The following is an 8102-nucleotide window of genomic DNA, read 5'->3' as shown; positions in this document are numbered from 1 at the left end:
GGGCCCTGAGTGGTGGCCACCGTGGCCTGGCGTTGTCTTCGGGCGGTGGTCGTGGTCACTGGGCTCCCTGGGAGACAGGAGCCCGGGAGGGGCGGTGGGAGTGCAGTGCCGGGAGCCGCTGGTGCGGCGGGCTGCGGGGTTGGGGGCGTGGGAGCGGGACGTGGCCGGCGGCAGGGGAGCGCCGCGCGCGCGTGAGGTGAGTCGCTGGTTGGGGTTGGGGGGCGCGCTGGGACGGCACGGGGCGTGGCCTGTGTCCGGGAGTGGGCCCCGGGGTTGGCGGAGGGGCTGCGGCAGCCGGGGGCAGCTGGCCGTGCCCAGGCCCGAGGCGCGGGCGGGCTGGGGCTGCCAGGTGGAGGGGTCGGGCTTCTGGCCCCTGCTGGAGCTGCGTTGGGGGTCGCAGGGGTCCCCGGCGTACGGGCTGGCGCATGCGGGCGTGGCTAGGCAGCCAGCCAAAGGCGAGCAAAAGGCGAGGGTGGCGCAGGGCAAAAGCCTACAGCACCCGGTATTCCAGGCGGTCTCCCATCCAAGTACTAACCAGGCCCGACCCTGCTTAGCTTCCGAGATCAGACGAGATCGGGCGCGTTCAGGGTGGTATGGCCGTAGACGCCGGGAGCCGTCTCCAGGCCCCCTCTTGAGCGCGCGCCCGCACAGCCTCCCCCTCCTCCCTCCTCCTCCTCCTCCTCTCCCCCCCACACCCCCCTCCGCTCCTCCTCCTCGCCTCCTCCCTCCTCCGCTCTCTCTCTGCCTCCTCCTCCTCCTCCTCCTCCTCCTCCTCAGCCGCCCTCCGCCTCGCCCTGCACCAGTGCCCGAACTCCAGCCCTCCGCCTGCCCAGCCCAGGACCTGCAGCACGGGGCGCCCAGTCGGCACGCCGCCGCCAAGGGGAGCCAACCTCCGGCTTCCGCTGGCCACAGGGAACTCCTGCTCTCTCTTTCTAGGCGGGATCCCCTGCCTGCCGCCATCGCCCAGCCACACGCCAGCCGTGCCCGGCAGCCTCCACGCCTGCCCAGGGCTGCGCCCCGCGGCTCGCGGGTCCCGGGACCAGGGGATTCGGCGCCCCACACCACCGCCGCCCGGGCCCGCCCTCCTACCCGGCCGCCAGCAGCCCCCCACCGCTGACGCACAGGTCGCCCGCCCTCGCCCGGCACGGCCGCCGCGCCTCCACACACTCCCACGCCGCGAGGACAGCTGAGGACCCAGGGACCCTTGTCCCCGCTCAGTCACGGGGGCCCAAGTGGGGCAGCAGGTCGGGAAGGAGGGTGGCAGCGCACGGAATCACCCCCCGCCGCCCGCTCGCGCGCGCGCGCGTGCACACACACACACACACACACAGAGAGAGAGAAGCCAACACAAGGGGCACACAGTCGCACACCCCGACACCCTTCGTGGCACAGAGGGATTTCCGTCCTCAGCGCACGTTCCCTCACGGGAGGGTGGGGCGCTTCAGCGCGACCCACACCCTCCAGCCCGGCAGCCAGTTCGAGACCACAGGCTGTGTGCTGCCTGCCATGGGCCCTCTGTCCCGGGGAGGTCCTGTGGGCATGCAGCGTGTGGCCGCGGGTCTCTGCCTGGCCTGCCAAAAGGGTGCCCCGTTTGGATGCTGTGTGAGTCAGGGCTGATGGGGGAGAGGGGGACCGAGAGAGGAGAGAGAGAGAGAGAGAGAGAGAGAGAGAGAGAGAAACGTGTAGGTGTTGGTGTAAGTCGGAGACAGAGGGAGAGGGTGCCTGTATTGCCTGCGTGGCTTGGTGTGGGGTCCCTCCTTTGCGCTCTGGAGGGCTTCCGCGGCTGTGGCGCCTGGCCGCGCACGGCCAGGTGGCACAGAGGGCCCGCGGGTTGGGCTGCGCGGGGCACCGGGCCCTGAGTGGTGGGCCACCGTGCCCTGGCGTTGTCTTCGGGCGGTGGTCGTGGTCACTGGGCTCCCTGGGAGACAGGAGCCCGGGAGGGGCGGTGGGAGTGCAGGTGCCGGGAGCCGCTGGTGCGGCGGGCTGCGGGGTTGGGGCGGGGAGCGGGACGTGGCCGGCGGCAGGGGAGTGCCGCGCGCGCGTGAGGTGAGTCGCTGGTTTGGGGTTGGGGGGCGCGCTGGGACGGGCACGGGGCGTGGCCTGTGTCCGGGAGTGGGCCCCGGGGTTGGCGGAGGGGCTGCGGCAGCCGGGGGCAGCTGGCCGTGCCCAGGCCCGAGGCGCGGGCGGGCTGGGGCTGCCAGGTGGAGGGGTCGGGCTTCTGGCCCCTGCTGGAGCTGCGTTGGGGGTCGCAGGGGTCCCGGCGTACGGGCTGGCGCATGCGGGCGTGGCTAGGCAGCCAGCCAAAGGCGAGCAAAAGGCGAGGGTGGCGCAGGGCAAAAGCCTACAGCACCCGGTATTCCCAGGCGGTCTCCCATCCAAGTACTAACCAGGCCCGACCCTGCTTAGCTTCCGAGATCAGACGAGATCGGGCGCGTTCAGGGTGGTATGGCCGTAGACGCCGGGAGCCGTCTCCAGGCCCCTCTTGAGCGCGCGCCCGCACAGCCTCCCCCTCCTCCTCCTCCTCCTCCTCCTCTCCCCCCCACACCCCCTCCGCTCCTCCTCCTCCGCCTCCTCCCTCCTCTCTGCTCTCTGCCTCCTCCTCCTCCTCCTCCTCCTCCTCCTCAGCCGCCCTCCGCCTCGCCCTGCACCAGTGCCCGAACTCCAGCCCTCCGCCTGCCCAGCCCAGGACCTGCAGCACGGGGCGCCCAGTCGGCACGCCGCCGCCAAGGGGAGCCAACCTCCGGCTTCCGCTGGCCACAGGGAACTCCTGCTCTCTCTTTCTAGGCGGGATCCCCTGCCTGCCGCCATCGCCCAGCCACACGCCAGCCGTGCCCGGCAGCCTCCACGCCTGCCCAGGGCTGCGCCCCGCGGCTCGCGGGTCCCGGGACCAGGGGATTCGGCGCCCCACACCACCGCCGCCCGGGCCCGCCCTCCTACCCGGCCGCCAGCAGCCCCCCACCGCTGACGCACAGGTCGCCCGCCCTCGCCCGGCACGGCCGCCGCGCCTCCACACACTCCCACGCCGCGAGGACAGCTGAGGACCCAGGGACCCTTGTCCCCGCTCAGTCACGGGGGCCCAAGTGGGGCAGCAGGTCGGGAAGGAGGGTGGCAGCGCACGGAATCACCCCCGCCGCCCGCTCGCGCGCGCGCGCGTGCACACACACACACACACAGAGAGAGAGAGAGAAGCCAACACAAGGGGCACACAGTCGCACACCCCGACACCCTTCGTGGCACAGAGGGATTTCCGTCCTCAGCGCACGTTCCCTCACGGGAGGGTGGGGCGCTTCAGCGCGACCCACACCCTCCAGCCCGGCAGCCAGTTCGAGACCACAGGCTGTGTGCTGCCTGCCATGGGCCCTCTGTCCCGGGGAGGTCCTGTGGGCACGCAGCGTGTGGCCGCGGGTCTCTGCCTGGCCTGCCAAAAGGGTGCCCCGTTTGGATGCTGTGTGAGTCAGGGCTGATGGGGGAGAGGGGGACCGAGAGAGGAGAGAGAGAGAGAGAGAGAGAGAGAGAGAGAGAGAGAGAGAGAGAGAAACGTGTAGGTGTTGGTGTAAGTCGGAGACAGAGGGAGAGGGTGCCTGTATTGCCTGCGTGGCTTGGTGTGGGGTCCCTCCTTTGCGCTCTGGAGGGCTTCCGCGGCTGTGGCGCCTGGCCGCGCACGGCCAGGTGGCACAGAGGGCCCGCGGGTTGGGCTGCGCGGGGCACCGGGCCCTGAGTGGTGGGCCACCGTGCCCTGGCGTTGTCTTCGGGCAGTGGTCGTGGTCACTGGGCTCCCTGGGAGACAGGAGCCCGGGAGGGGCGGTGGGAGTGCAGGTGCCAGGAGCCGCTGGTGCGGCGGGCTGCGGCGACGCAAGAGGGCTAGGCAACAGGGCCTTTAGGCAACACTGGTGGGCCCGCGGGCGTATCGGTCCACCCTCGGGAGGCCCTGCGAGGACAGCCCGTGCCCGAGCTCCGAGCTCATCGCCCTTGGACCGCCCCAGTGGGCTGCAGGAGTGGGTGTGTGCCAGCAGCAGCCCTCCCCACTCACCCACCGTGCATCTGCCCGGCCCGACAAGACCCTAGGTTGGGCGAGGCTTCCCGGGGGGCCTATTTGCAACCCGGGGAGGCGCGGGGCAGTTTGTGTGTGCGGCCCGGGGACACCCGCAGGTGTGTGTGCTCCGCCCGTGGCCGGCCGCTGCGGCTAGCCAGCACCTGGGGGCTGTTGGCATCGCTGCCTGGGCAGCCTCCTAGTGCCAGGGGTCTGGCAGGCTCCGGGGGCAAATGGACTACGGAAGCCGAGAGGGGCCCGTCCGCGCCAAAACCCAAAACGTGCTGCGGCCTCCAGGGACACAGGGGACACAAGTGGGTGTGTTGCTTGCAGTGCCCAACCAGAGGGAGGCAGGGAGGGAGGGATGGAGGCTGGCTGCTGAGGCGCGGCCACCACCAGCATTTGGGAAACTAGAAGCAGAGGCTTGGGCAGTGGGGGCTGTCCATTCAGACATCCCGTTCCCTGTGGCAGCTGCGGGGCTGCAGGGTCGGGCGCGCCCGCGGGCCTTGGGGGCTTCTTGCCTCTGGGCGGGGCTTCCGCGCACAAGGTGGCACCTCATCCCGGCCCAAGGGTGGTGGCTGGAACACGGCAGGTACTGGGGGATGCAAGAGGGCTAGGCCCCCGGGCCTTTAGGGGGGCCGGCGGGCGTATCGGTCCACCCTCGGGAGGCCCTGCGGGGACAGCCCGTGCCCGAGCTCCGGGGGCAAATGGACTACGGAAGCCGAGAGGGGCCTGTCCGCGCCAAATCCTAAAACGCGCTGCGGCCTCCAGGGACACAGGGGACACAAGTGGCTGTGTTGCTTGCAGTGCCCAACCAGAGGGAGGCAGGGAGGGAGGATTGGAGGCTGGCTGCTGAGGCGCAGCCGCCACCAGCCCTTCGGGGAACTGCCAGCGGAGGCTTGGGCAGTGGGGGCTGCCCACTCAGACATCCCGTTCCCTTTGGCTGCAGCCGGCCAGGGGGCTGCAGGGTCGGGCGCGCCTGCGTGCCTTGGGGGCTTCTTGCCTGTGGGCGGGGCTTCCACGCACAAGGTGGCACCTCATCCCGGCCCAAGGGTGGTGGCAGGAACCCAGGAGGCGCTCGGGGACTCAGCAGGACCTGCCCCCGGGGACTGCAGGCAACACCTGAGGGCCCGCGGGCATGTCTGTCCACCCTCAGGAAGCCCTGCTGGGACAGCCCTGACCGAGCTCTGAGCTCATCTCCCTTGGACCGCCCCAGTGGGCTTCAGGAGTGGGTGTGTGCCAGCAGCAGCCCTCCCCACGCACCCATTCTGGGTCGGCCTTGCCCGACAAATCCCTAGGCCGGGGGAGGATTCCCGGAGGGCTCATTTGTAGCCTATGGAGGCGCTCGGGGCACTCAGTGTGTGTGGCCCTGGTACACCCGCAGGTATGTGTGCTTTCTCGTGGCTGGCCGCTGCAGCCAGCCAGCACCTGGGGGCATTTGGCAGCACCGTCTGGGCAGCCTCTTAGAGCCAGGGGTCTTTGCAGGCTCCGTGGGCGAATGGCCTACGGAAGCAGTGAGGGGCCCGCCCGCTTCAAAACCCAAAACGCGCTGTGGCCTCCAGGGACTCAGGGGACACAAGTGGGTATGTGGCTTGCAGTGCCCGACCAGAGGGAGGCAGGGAGTGAGGGAGGGAGGCTGGCTGCTGAGGTGTAGCCGGTGCCAACCCTTCGGTTAACTGCCAGAGGAGGCACCTGTAGCGCTGGCTCCATGGGTTCTAGTCCAGGTCTGTGGCCAGATTCTGTCCTGGTAGCTCCTCCTGTAGTCCAGCTTTCTGCTGTGGTCCGTGAGTGTAGTGGAGGATGGCCCAAGTACTTGGGCCCTGCACCCATGGGAGACCAGAAGGATGCACCTGCCTCCTGGCTTAGGATCTTTGCAGCACCAGCCACAGCAGCTATTTGGGTGTGAAACAATGGAAGGAAGACCTTTCTCCCTGTCTCTCTCTTTCACTATGTCTGTGAGAAAAAAAATAATAAAAAAAAAGGATTACAACCACATATTGTACAGCTCATGCATGTGTTCATCTAACTCCAAGGATTTTCTGGAACATGTTTAGCAAGACATAGTAGATAAGCATGTCTAGAAAAGCAGCTGCATATCTTCGGGAAGCCAACCTTCCCACAAGGCTCAGTGCTCTTCTTGTTAGTGGACCATAAACTATACTTAGTCCCTGCAGCCACACACTGTGTACTAGGAAGAAAATGTCTTTGCTTTGGCAGAAATCTTATTCTCCACAGTCACATTTGGCCATCTTTACAAACCTACCTGGGAGGCCAGCACCACAGCTCATTTGGTTAATCTTCCACCTGCGGCGCTGGCACCCCAGGTTCTAGTCCTGGTTGGGGTGCTGGATTCTGTCCCGGTTGCTCCTCTTCCAGTCCAGCTTTCTGCTGTGGCATGGGAAGGCAGTGGAAGATGGCCCAAGTCCTTGAGCCCCTGCACCCATGTAGGAGAACTGAAAGAAGCTCCTAGCTCCTGGCTTCAGATTGGTTCAGTTCTGGCTGTCGCAGCCAATAGGGGAGTAAACCATCAGAGGAAGACCTCTCTCTCTGTCTCTCTGTCTCTCTCTCTGCCTCTCTATGTAACTCTGATTTTCAAATAAGTCAATAAATCTTTAAACAAATAAAATAAAATAAATAAAACTGGAACTAATATTGTTGGATGCATTTAGAAGTCTCAGGCCAAGATGAGACTTTTCTGTAAAGGAAGATCCATTCATAGGATTCTATTTCAATTGTATTGTCATAAACTCATCAGAGATTGGTGTATCTTCTTGTATTCTCACCAAAATACAGTGTAGAAACTAAGGAGACCAAGCTGGGGAGAGAGGAGATATTGCATTGCAGTCTTTTCCAGTATTCCTAGATGACTCTAATCATGAATCTCCACATATTTTGGAATAGCTTGCCACCAATCCTACTCACAAGCACCTGAAGAGTGACCAAAGACCAAGAGGGGGAGCCCTTTTCTTATACAAGGTCAGGTAGACGAGGGCTTGAGTACTGTATCTCACAAGCACAGATGTCACTCTAAGGTAAGTGACATGTACATGTGTCTACACACACACACCAGATCTCTAGGATTTTTTCATCTAAAAATTCCATTTCTACTGAATAGCATACCCTCCCTACCATCCATAACTACTCTTCTACTTTATGCTTCTCATATTCTATTTTTTTAAAAAGATTTATTTTATTTAATTGAAAGAGTTACAGAGAGAGGTGGAGCCAGAGAGCGATCTTCCATCCACTAATTCACTCCCCAAATGACCACAACAGCCAGAGCTAGGCCAATCTGAAGCCAGGAGCCAGGAGCTTCTGGAAGCTTCTTCCAGATCTCCCACACAGGTGCAGGGGACCAAGGACTTGGGCCATCTTCTACTGCTTTCCCAGGCCATAACAGAGAGCTGTGTCAGAAGTGGAATAGCCAGGAATTGAATAGGCACCCATATGGATTGCCGACAATGCAGGTGGGCTTTAAACTACTGCACTACAGCACTGGCCTCTCTGACTACTTTAAATACTTCCTATGTTGGAATCCTTGTCCTTGGGGGACTGATAGTCGTGGCTAATTTCACTTAGGAAAATAACCTCACTGTTCATCCATGGCATAGAATTGTCTTTTCTTCTGTGCCTGCATAACTTTCCACTGTGAGTGCAGGCCACACTAGAAGTCTTGGCTACAGTGAATTATGCTGTGGCAAATAGTGCTAATACCTTGTTTATATTGAACTTTAAATAACTTTAGATATATAATCAGAACTGAGATTATCAGATCATATAAAAATTTTATTTTCAATGTAATGAAGAACAAACTGTTTTCTGTGGTGGTTGCATCATTTTACATTACCACCGACACTGGACATGTAGCTGAAAATCTTTCTATCTTCATCAAATTATGCACCTGGGGTTTTTGTTTGTTTGTTTTTAAAGAACAGGAGCAGGAGGTCTTATTGGCCATTACTGGCCATGGTTATGAAGATCCCTCTGCACTTGCACTCAAGGTGAGTCAGCATTGGGCTTCATTGTCAGTGTGGTGAAATTGCCCAGCACCCAGGGAGAAGTGTATGACTCT

General features: G+C 62.8%; 2 non-coding genes across 2 annotated transcripts; both read right to left on the bottom strand.

Annotated features, from left to right (window-relative positions):
• Positions 1–487: 487 nt before the first annotated feature.
• Positions 488–605, bottom strand: LOC133755041 (5S ribosomal RNA). The gene has a single exon (XR_009865358.1). It is a non-coding gene; the product is annotated as a 5S ribosomal RNA (ribosomal RNA).
• A 1733-nt stretch (positions 606–2338) lies between these two features.
• Positions 2339–2457, bottom strand: LOC133755040 (5S ribosomal RNA). Its single transcript, XR_009865357.1, has one exon. It is a non-coding gene; the product is annotated as a 5S ribosomal RNA (ribosomal RNA).
• Between the last annotated feature and the right edge of the window lie 5645 nt (positions 2458–8102).

The sequence above is a fragment of the Lepus europaeus genome, unplaced genomic scaffold (genome assembly GCF_033115175.1).
Source record: "Lepus europaeus isolate LE1 unplaced genomic scaffold, mLepTim1.pri SCAFFOLD_395, whole genome shotgun sequence".
Taxonomy (NCBI): Eukaryota; Metazoa; Chordata; class Mammalia; order Lagomorpha; family Leporidae; genus Lepus; species Lepus europaeus.
This window is presented reverse-complemented; position numbering and strand designations above follow the sequence as displayed.